At 31.2% G+C, this 10,419-nt stretch overlaps 1 long non-coding RNA gene across 1 annotated transcript; it reads left to right on the forward strand.

The window, feature by feature from the left end:
- The first annotated feature begins 4,262 nt into the window (after positions 1–4,262).
- On the forward strand, positions 4,263–7,524 carry LOC127744721 (uncharacterized). Its single transcript, XR_008005686.1, has 4 exons — positions 4,263–4,341; positions 4,430–4,692; positions 4,774–4,918; positions 7,326–7,524. It is a non-coding gene; the product is annotated as an uncharacterized LOC127744721 (long non-coding RNA).
- Positions 7,525–10,419: the final 2,895 nt, after the last annotated feature.

The raw sequence follows: 10,419 nt of genomic DNA on the forward strand, positions 1-10,419 counted from the left end.
GATTCATGATGTGAGGTATTTTATTTCTAACAGGATACTATTCTTATCTCTAACCGTGAAGATGGATGAGAACGGTGTGTATATTACAATAATCGAATAAAAGCAATATAAATAGGAGTTTGAGTTATAAGGTTAATATTATACTTATATAGTGGTGCGGTAGCACTTGATGATAAGCTTGAACATGAATCAAAACAGAACAATTGAAGCAAAATTATGGATAATAATGGTAACAAGATATTCACGATGGAAAAGATATTTTATTAAAAGATATTTTCTATTTTTGAAGAAACTATGTATGCTACTATTATCTTGAAAAAACAGTAAATGAAATCTTTTATTAAATAAAAATAGTAGAGTACAGTATTATTTTGATCACTAATTTTTAGACTGAATCTTAATTTAATTCTTAACGTTTTAAACATCTTATTTTAATTTCTAAAATTTTTAAACGTCTTATTTTAATCTAAAAAAAATTTAAACGGATTCAATATTATTTTGCCATTAAATTGACACAAACAATTCACATATTGAAAAGTTAATAACATTCGATTTTAGTATGTAAATAAAATTGATCCACTAATGGTCGCTAATATAAAAGTATTTTCTTTGATTTTGAAGCATTGATAATTTATTATTAGAATTTAAAATTTTGTACAAAAAAAAATCGAAGAGAAGATATATTACAAGAATATTTTGGTTATGTTTTTCTAACATATAAAAAAAGATATGACTTAACTAGTAACGTTATTAACATCCACATTACTCATTCCGTTAACTATTAATGTCAAATTTAACGGTAAAACAATATTGAATTTATTCAAAACTTTTTAGAATAAAAATAAAACGTTTAAAACATTAGAGACTAAATTAAAATTAAGTCAAATGTAGGAGACTAAAATTATACTTTATCCAAAATAATAAATAATTGTAATATCCATTTCAAATAGAATAAAACAAGTTCATGAATCATAAAATCAAATAATTTGTTATATATGGTAATAAATCTTTTTTATATTCATTTCAAAACGAATAAAGTAGGTTTATAAATTATAAAATCAAATAATTTAATTTTTATATATAAACTAACTTATTTAATCTTATGATTTATAAATTTATATACAAATTAAATTATGTGATTTTATAATTTATAAACTTACTTTATTCGGTTTAAAATGGATATGAATTCAGGATTCTTTATTATCGTTGAGTTTAGAAAATAATAGCTTAATTTTTGTGATGCTAAAGATATGTATTTGATCGGAATAAAAACCTAAAGTGTGTTTGATATATAATCTATTGTTGTAGGCCCAATTACAGTTTTTGTTTGAGTAACCTATATTTAAACAAGATCAGCAATATAGCTTGTTGCATGATTAAAAGCACTTGATGCCGCTGAAATTTTACCAATTCAGGTGAAACAAACCAAGTGAAAGGTGGTTCACTTTTTGCTGGCACCAAAATTTTTTATCAAAAGGCATTAAAGAAAAAAGTCAAATAATAGAGCCAAAGATAAAATCAAATGTTGATCTGATTTAGAAGAAAAGTGTTATAGTTATGTTAACCAAGGCTTGTTTGGGTGAGCTTCTAAGAAAAGATCTTTTTTCGAGTTATTTTTTTTTGAAAGATCTTATAGAGAAGTAAAAGTAATTTTATGTTTGGATATCTCATGTAAAAAGGTCTTTTTATCTATCAATTATGTTTGGGTAAAACAATATAAAAGTACTTTTTTGTTTATTTATTACATGAAAAACATCTTTTTTTTAAAGAAAAAAGATCTTTTAAAAAAAGATGTAAATTACAGCTTCTCAAAAAAGATCTTTTTTTTATTTTACTAGTGCTTTTACTTTTACTATTAGAAATTTGCCAAACACGTTAAAAAATAAAAAAATATCTTTTTTCATTGAAAAAAGATCTTTTTTTAACAAAATAATGGCGCCCAAATATGCACTAAATGTGCAAATAAAATAGCTACTTGAAGCTACCTTAATCTGCTGCAACAATTTGAAAAAGGAAAAAAAAAGATTCACTTTTCTCTAATCAAAATAATAGGTAAAGGATTAAACTTGGGGATAAAATTTAAGGATTAAAGGTGTTGATCTTACAAGTATTTTAAGAATATTATGATTCTACTACTGCTGCTACAATATTATTTCTCTATAATTTCGTGCTGCCTCTACTCTACGTTTTTTATGATTTTTGGAGAAAAAGACAAGCTATGGTTCGTTCTTATGATGTAGAAGTTGTCACCAAAGACAGCTTCGAGCTTTAAAAGTATTATCTTTCGATAAAACGAGTTGTCAAGGATTGAAAAAGAGAGAAAACACCATACTAAATTTTCATAGCATCTCTACTCTTGAAATTTTGGAGCAATATACCTACATTAAAGGAGAATTTTGCCACTATGAAAGGCAACAAGAAGGAGTGTTTAAAGCTAATTTTCTCATAACTTCCAAACTATTATATTTCTTTTCTTTTATTAAATATTTTGTTTTTTGAGTTTATTTTCTTTGATTTTTCAAAGTAAAAGACAAATTATGCGGTATATAAAAAAGTCATTCGAGATAAAAGACAAAAAAGGTTAAATTTAGAGAGAAAAATTATTATTATTATGTCAAACTCTTTTGATATATTTTTATTTTGTGTCATAAATTTTAAGAGATTTTTTTACTAAGTTGAATTAGCACTTAATGTTAAGAATTTAGAGAGTAAAACTAGCCAAAACAAGTTTAATTAGAAGCTGAGTCTTCTCGAAGAGAATTAGAAAGAATAGTAAAAAATTAGTGTTTGTAATCTTTTAAAAAAGATAGTAAAAATTCTACTATAGTTATGATAAAAACTGAATATATAAGTCATATTATACAATATATTTAAACCAAGATATATATCTGTATATTCTTTTCTATTCTATTTTTATTTTGTTCATTAGATAAAAATAAATTATCTTCTATATAATTATTATCACATCCACAACAGAAACAAAATTTTATAATCTATTTTGATGTTCAAGTTAATAAAATTAAAAAGCGACCCTAAATTCAACTTTTTTTAAGTCATTAAAAAATAAAAATCTTTAATTATTCTTGACTATTAAAGATAAAGTAAGATCTTCTAATAAGAGAGTAGTCATAAGTTCTATGCTTCACAAGTGGTGTCTTTCATACTTGACATATGGTAGTGGTATATAACTAACAAGTGTCTAATCCAAAAGATGGTATCCAACACTTCAAACAAACACGAAGAATCAATAGAACTAAATTTTGATCCGCACAATATACAGAAAACTAAATTAATTATCTATATAGTATAAATTTAAAATGCTGTATCATTTAAAATATATTAGATAATGTAAGATTGAGAACCTTTGAAAAGTCTTATTATAATCAAGTTCCAAATCATATAGTTATTTACGGCCTTAATTTTAAAAATTATTTTATTAAAGATAATTAAGGCAAGTTTTGATTTATTGAATTTGAGATGAGTTATGATTATTATTATCCAATTTTATAATTATTAGATTATTTTCTATATTTAAATTATAAAGTTGATAATTATGAAATAATAAGGATTTTATATGATTTAGATTAGATAATTAATATTTTAAATATTAATACTGCTATTTTGAAAAATGAAGAAATTAAGTATATTATTTCTTATTATTTGATTTGGGTATTTTATTGAAAATAATTGTAAAGTTGATGAATAAATAGTATTTCATGCATTATTATTTTTGGATTGAAATTTATTTTTAATTACTATATTATCCTATTTTAAGTGAAATTACTAAAATATCCTTAACCCTAATTTTTGAAAATGAAATCCTAACCCAGTGACCCATAACCGACCCAGTTTCCTATGCTCACACTTAGCAGCAGCAGCTGCTGCCCCTCTACCCTAGACACCCACATGCAGAGGCAAAAAGGAAAATAGAGGAAGAAACAAACGAAACAAAGAGAAGGAGAGGCAAAATTAGGGAAGAGGGGAGAAGAGGGAGGCGGCGCGTGGGGTGCCACTGCCACCGTCGCCGCCGTTGCGAGCTGAGGGGAAAGGGAGTTCTGGGCGAAGAGAGAGAGCTCGCGAACCAGGGAGATCGACCCACGCCTCGCCGCCGCGCCACCGTCGTTCGGTCTGCCCGCGAGCTGCCGCCGTGAAGCCGTGCCGTTCGTCTTCGCCCAGTCGCGATTCTGCCACCCATCTCCCTGTTCTGTCACCTGAAGAGTACCACGAAGGCGAGAAGGAGCTCGTGAGTGAAGGGAGCGCGCCGTCGCTGCTATTACCGTTGGTTCTGAGCTACCGCCGCCACTGCCGTTGGAAGCCGCCGTTAGGATCGCCATTGCTTTGGTAAGCTTGCCCCGTTTCTGGTTCTTCTTAGTTCCGCCAATTCAATTTTAGTTTGAAGCTGCCACTGAAACTGTTGTGTTTAATAAAGGGGCTGTCATATGATATGTTGTCACTGTCGGAGGACCTGCGGCTCTGCGTTTCCGACCGCCGGTGGTGGCGCGGGTGTTGCTGGAATCTCTGTTAGCTTGCCCTGTGCTGTTGAGTCACCACCGATGCTGAGAATAGGTGCTGGGAACTGCTAACGGAGCAGGCTGAGTCGCGGCAATTCTGGCTGCCAACGGCGGTTTTGTGGTTGTCAGAACCACTGCTGAAGCTTCTGTCCTTTGGTTCAGTTAGTATTCCTTAGTTGCCGTAAGTACCTCTGCCTCGAGACCTTGCCAGTTCATATCCCGTGATGTGTTTTAAGATTTTCGCAATAATAATGTTTTCTAGGATTAAGTTATCGGAGCCACATGTTGCGCGTAAGGGTTATCCTTGCTGCTGCGAGAGTAAACAAAGCTATGATGTAAGCTGCCGGTGAATTCAGGTTGATTTAGAGTTCCGGTGACGCTTTTGGATTATGATATTGTGTTTTGAGGTAGGGGCGCTTTCCAAAATCTATGTTTTATGTATTGGAATTATTATATATGGATACTGATGTGAGATATTGTGTATTTGGTGATTGTATCAGCCTTATGTATGGTTTGATTTGTCTCGATTGATTATGAACGTTTGTTGATTGGTTTGTTGTGCGGTTTTGTGAAATGGAATGATTGAGTTGATTCCTTTAAAGATTTGAGGTCGAGTTTAATCCATTGAGAATTGATTTGGATTTAGTTGATTTTCTTGATAATGTGAAATATTGAACGCTCTTTTGAATCCAGTTTGGTTTGCTTTAATTGGCTTGGTTTTGACAAATGATTTGTTGCTAAACCGTTTCTTTAAAGCTTCGGAAATGAGTTAAATCGGTTGATATTGAGTTGGTTTTGAAATGGTTTCCTTGAGATATGCCACTGAGGCGATTGTTGGATTTAGCTTGCTTTTGAATTGATTTCTGGTTTTGAGCTGTTGAAAAGGGAAGAGGAACGATTTAGTTGGGACCCGAACCGGGTGGCAAAAGTCTAAGTTTTAGGGGAGGTGTTGTCGAAATTTCTACAAAATCCTAGTCTTATTTGAAAAGTTATTTAAAAAGGGTTGGATTTGAGAAATTGTATTATTTGATTTATTAAAAGAATAATTATGTTTTCAAGCTTAATTTATTTAATGAACTTTATGCGTTGAGTTCGGCTCAGTTAGAAATGAACTATTTTTACCGTTTGAATTACTGAAGGAAAGAATGATGCTCTAATATTGATTTCAATATAAAAAGGGGCTTTTAGTGATTTTAAAGGAATCTAGACTTTTGATTGAGTAATCAAGTTTGAGGTAATTTGAAGAGTTAGAAAGATGGGTTCCAAAAAAGAAACCTGAAAGTGGTTTGATTCAAACGAACCGGTTCCGTTTCAAATGAGTTGATTTTTAGACCGGGTTGGAACTTGTGATTTTATATGGTCAGTTTCATAATAAACTCAGTTTTATTTACTTGAACCGAGAATCTATGATTTTAAGAGTTTCAATGAGTTTTAAGGAATTGATATAGGTTGACCTTCTCTAAAGACTTGGGACTCTGCCGAGAAACTTTTGTTATAAAATCCTATTGTTGGATAGGTGATTTTGAATACCTTGAAATAAATCCTTTACTTTCCATGGTTTTGGAAGTTTTGGAAAGAGGATACCGAGAGTGGCATTGTTTTTAAAAGGGGAATTTACTTTGAGTAAAAGTGGCTTATGAGCCTGAGATGATTTGAGAAATGAGATCTTTAAAGCTAAGGCTGAAAATAGTTGAAACTTGATTTCAAAGTAAAATGATTTGAGGAAAAGTAATTTATGGCTTAAATGCCGCTTTATGAATTTGATGATGTTGGATGGTGGAAGTGCGATTTTGTTATGAGCCAGAATGGCTGTATATGCTATTGAACTATGGCTGATTGCCGAATGAGTTGTGAGCCGTGGGGCTGATTATGAATTATGAATTTAAGCCGAAGGACTGTATTTATTGATAAATTGGCTGGTTCTGGATTGAACCGTGAGCCGGATGGCTGAGATGGATGGTGATCCATGGTTGAGTACAATTGCATGTATGCAATTGAATGAATTGTGAATTTAAGCCGGATGGCTGAGATGAATGTTGTATGCGAGTATGTTTGTGTTTTCTCTCTGGTTGTATGCGATACCCTCTAATGGCGACAGGGCACCGATACTCTCTAATGGCGACAGGGCGCAGATACCCTCTAATGGCGACAGGGCGTATATACCCTCTAATGGTGACAGGGCACATATTCCCTCTAATGATATTAATACGCAACAAAGAGACTGTGCCCGGGTTAGCTACCGGACACGTCGGGATGGCTTGATAACCGACAGATGATATCATCAGCCACTAGGACAGGCATGCATCATATGCATCTATGTGACATTGTTTGGGTGTGCATATTGTACTTGGTTTGCCTTTGTGATTAACTGCTAATTGTTCTATTTGCTGTAACTGTTTGTTTGTGCTTGAACTTCCTATCTGTGTTTGCATCTGGGACTCTGTTGGATTGTGGTGATTGGTTGATGGTTGGATTGTTTGGGCCTAGGGCCGTGGTTGGAATGAGATGAACCGATGGTTGATTTCAGTTTTGTGTTTCTGATTTGGAATAAAATATGAAAGGCTATTTTGGTTTAGTTTAGATAAACCTTTTTAAAAGGCTTTTGATGTTTTGAAAATTAAACAGTACCTCTTTCAGAAAAGATTTCCGACTTTACTTTTATTGAAAACCGTTGTTTTTGAAAAGAGGCATAAGACGGTTATTAATCACTGGTACGGTTATCCTCACGTATCATATTACAGTAATTCCCAAAAACCCTCTACTGAGAACCCTTTCGAAGATGATGTTCTCACCCCTACATTTTTCCCCTTTCAGGAGGTGGGCGCAGAAGTCACGAAGAGTTTATTTATTGGTTATTGAGATACTCTGTATTGCTTTAGATTATTATTTTGTACCCTCGCCTTTATCCTGATATATTCTGTAAGAGGGATAGAAATTGTATTGGGTAATGTTTGTAATATTGTTTTTATATATATGTATGTATATATATATGGATGTACTCTTTATGAGTTTCTGCAAGCTCTATGGTATGTATGGATGTACGTTGTATAGCAAAAGTATTTTTTTTGGAGCGGTTTTGCGGTTTAAAATTTTAAACAGGCTCATATTTTAGTATTAAATAGTATAAGTGTCGTCGTAATGTCCGAGCTATCAGAGTTGCAAAGCCGGAAGCGTGAGCTTTGGTAGTTAGGGTGTTACAGATAATATATAACTTAATATTAAACTTGAGATTTTATTTATAAAAATATTGTACAATACTTTCATTTAGTAATTTATATATGATTCAATATTAATATTCAACAAAACAGAAATACAAAAAAATATACAATTTTAATATAAATAATAATTATGTTTAATCATTATTTGTAATTCAATTGAGTAATGATGCGTATTAAATTTAATTGATTAAGAGGTTTAAAATTTTGTTTAGTGCCATATTAAAATTGATTTAAATTTTGTAACAATTGATGATAAATGATAATTTAAAATAATAAAAATTAAATATAAATTAAATTATAAGTAATAAAAATATTCAATTGAACTTTATTTACTTAATTTTATATAATTATTTTGAGGGATGTTTTATCACGCGATAACTTGAGCTAATTGGGTTGAGATTATCGATTGAAAGTCCACGATAAAAAGCCGCTTTGAATCAAAACATTTAGAAGTCCAAAGATGCTTTGAGTATCAATATGTTTGGGAGAAAAAAAAAAACTCTAGTTATATGTTTGTGGTATGACCGTGTTAAGGAGAGATTTGGGTAATTATATCTGAAGAATGCCTTATCACTTGGTAACTTAGGCCAACTGATCCGAGATTATTGATTGAAATCCTATATCAAAACCTACCTTAAGATAAAACACTTAGAACTAACATTTTAAAAATTTCTCTCGGTTAAAAGTATGAAGTAAATAATTCAAGGATCAATCAAAAAATTAAGAAGAGGAATCTCATAATATCATCCGAACTTGAGTTCTTGAGAATTTTTCACTCTCAAGATTTTAAGATTTATTAAGAGAAAAAAATCCATTTATGATTGTAGAATTCATTTAAAAATTCCACTATTAAGATTGAATATGAGCATTTAAAGAGATTTAATTCTTTTTCACTAAATTTAATTTTTTTCTTTTTGTTTGAGAATAAATAAAATTTTAAGTTTAGTACTGTAATGTGTTAACATCTTTAATATTTTTTTTTGTATTAATGTCATGCTTTCATAGAATTAATTATGGTTTCTTCCTATAAACCAATTATTTTTAACTATCATTTGTTAATAATGTGTTTTTTAAGTGTTTTTAAAAACATATAGTTAAAATAAAGGAAAACTAAGGAACAAAGGGCAAGCATGTGAAGCTGCATGCAGAGCCAAGAACGTAGCATTCAAAGCTATGTAGAGCATTGGCATGTAATGCCACATATAGGGCGTTTAGCTCCCTCCATGCATGTAAGTACAAAGCAGCGTGCAACGCCAAGAGAGGATGTGCAACGCCCTTGAGCAGATATGGAGGTGGCATGCAACGCCACCTATTGGCGTGCCCCGCCTTGAAGAAACTCAACTCCTGGGAGTAATCACATATAGTGGCGTGTAACGCCACCAAGAAAAGAAGAAATGAGCGTGTAACGCCCTTTAGGAGAAAATTTGGCGTGCAATGTTTTTGAAGAGAATTTGTAAATGCTGTAAATTTTGAAATCTTTATTGAATTATAGAGGTTTAAATAAGACGATTCTAATGACATTAGAAAGATAACATCCAAAATTTCAAAACAATATACATATATTTGTAGTGGACATTCAATTTAAATCACGACACCTTTCAGCTCGTAAAAATCAACTCCCCAAAAAAAAAATAATGCATGGCGTGTAATGCCATAAAGTGGCCTGTAACGCCAAGGAAAAGGACCAAGGGTGGGGATTACATGCCCAAACAGTAAGTGACACGCCGAAGACCAAACTTACACACCCAAGACCCAACTTACACGCCAATTAAATCCCACATTTTCCTGGAAGATGTAATCTTGCTTATTATTGTAAAAGATTCTATGAGACAGGATTTAATTTGAATTAGTTTTAATTAAAAATTGAATTATTATTATTAGTTATTTTATTCTTTTTAAAAGATAGGATAACGATTTAGCTTTTAAATTTGAATTTTACGTAAATCTAAGATATAAATAACTGGACATTGTTTACAAGGATGGGCATCCGGGAGAAAATCTTTAAATTTGATTTTATGTCTTCTTCTTTTTTTTGGTTTTGTTTTCAATTTTTCATGAGTAATTAATTTCTCTGTCAAAGAGTTAGGAATTCTGTTTATATTTTTATAGATTATTAATCTAAGTTTTTTTTATTTTAAAGTATTGTATTGATCTGTTTTAAGATTGTGTTGTTCGTTCATCATCCTTAAAGGATTAGTAGTATCGAAAGATATACTAATCTCGTCTTGAATTTCTCTATTGCTTCAACAGAACTAATATTCGAATTATGCTTAAAAATTCTTTCACATGACTTTTTGAAACGATTAGATATAGTGGTTTTTAAAGTGTGCGACACATACATGATTTTCAATCAATATAGGTTTGAAAACGTGAAATATAATTCGGATTAGAACAACTTTTAAATTTTGTGTTTTCTCATAAGATTCAATCGGACAGAACTAACTTGGATACATGACATATAATCTGACCTAAGGACTACCTCTGGATCTTATGAAAAACTAAATTGTATTTGTACTTAACCTCTTCAATTAATTGATTGACCAAGACATTGGCAGTTGGTTAATTGAAGAGAAATCGAGGAGTCAAAACATCATTAAAAGATCTTTGCATGCATTAGAATAGAGAAACAAAGTTTGATTTTCCTAAAGCTTAAACATCTTTGAAGCTTTTGACTCTCTCTATTATGATTC

This window comes from Arachis duranensis, chromosome 2 (genome assembly GCF_000817695.3).
Source record: "Arachis duranensis cultivar V14167 chromosome 2, aradu.V14167.gnm2.J7QH, whole genome shotgun sequence".
NCBI classification, from domain to species: domain Eukaryota; kingdom Viridiplantae; phylum Streptophyta; class Magnoliopsida; order Fabales; family Fabaceae; genus Arachis; species Arachis duranensis.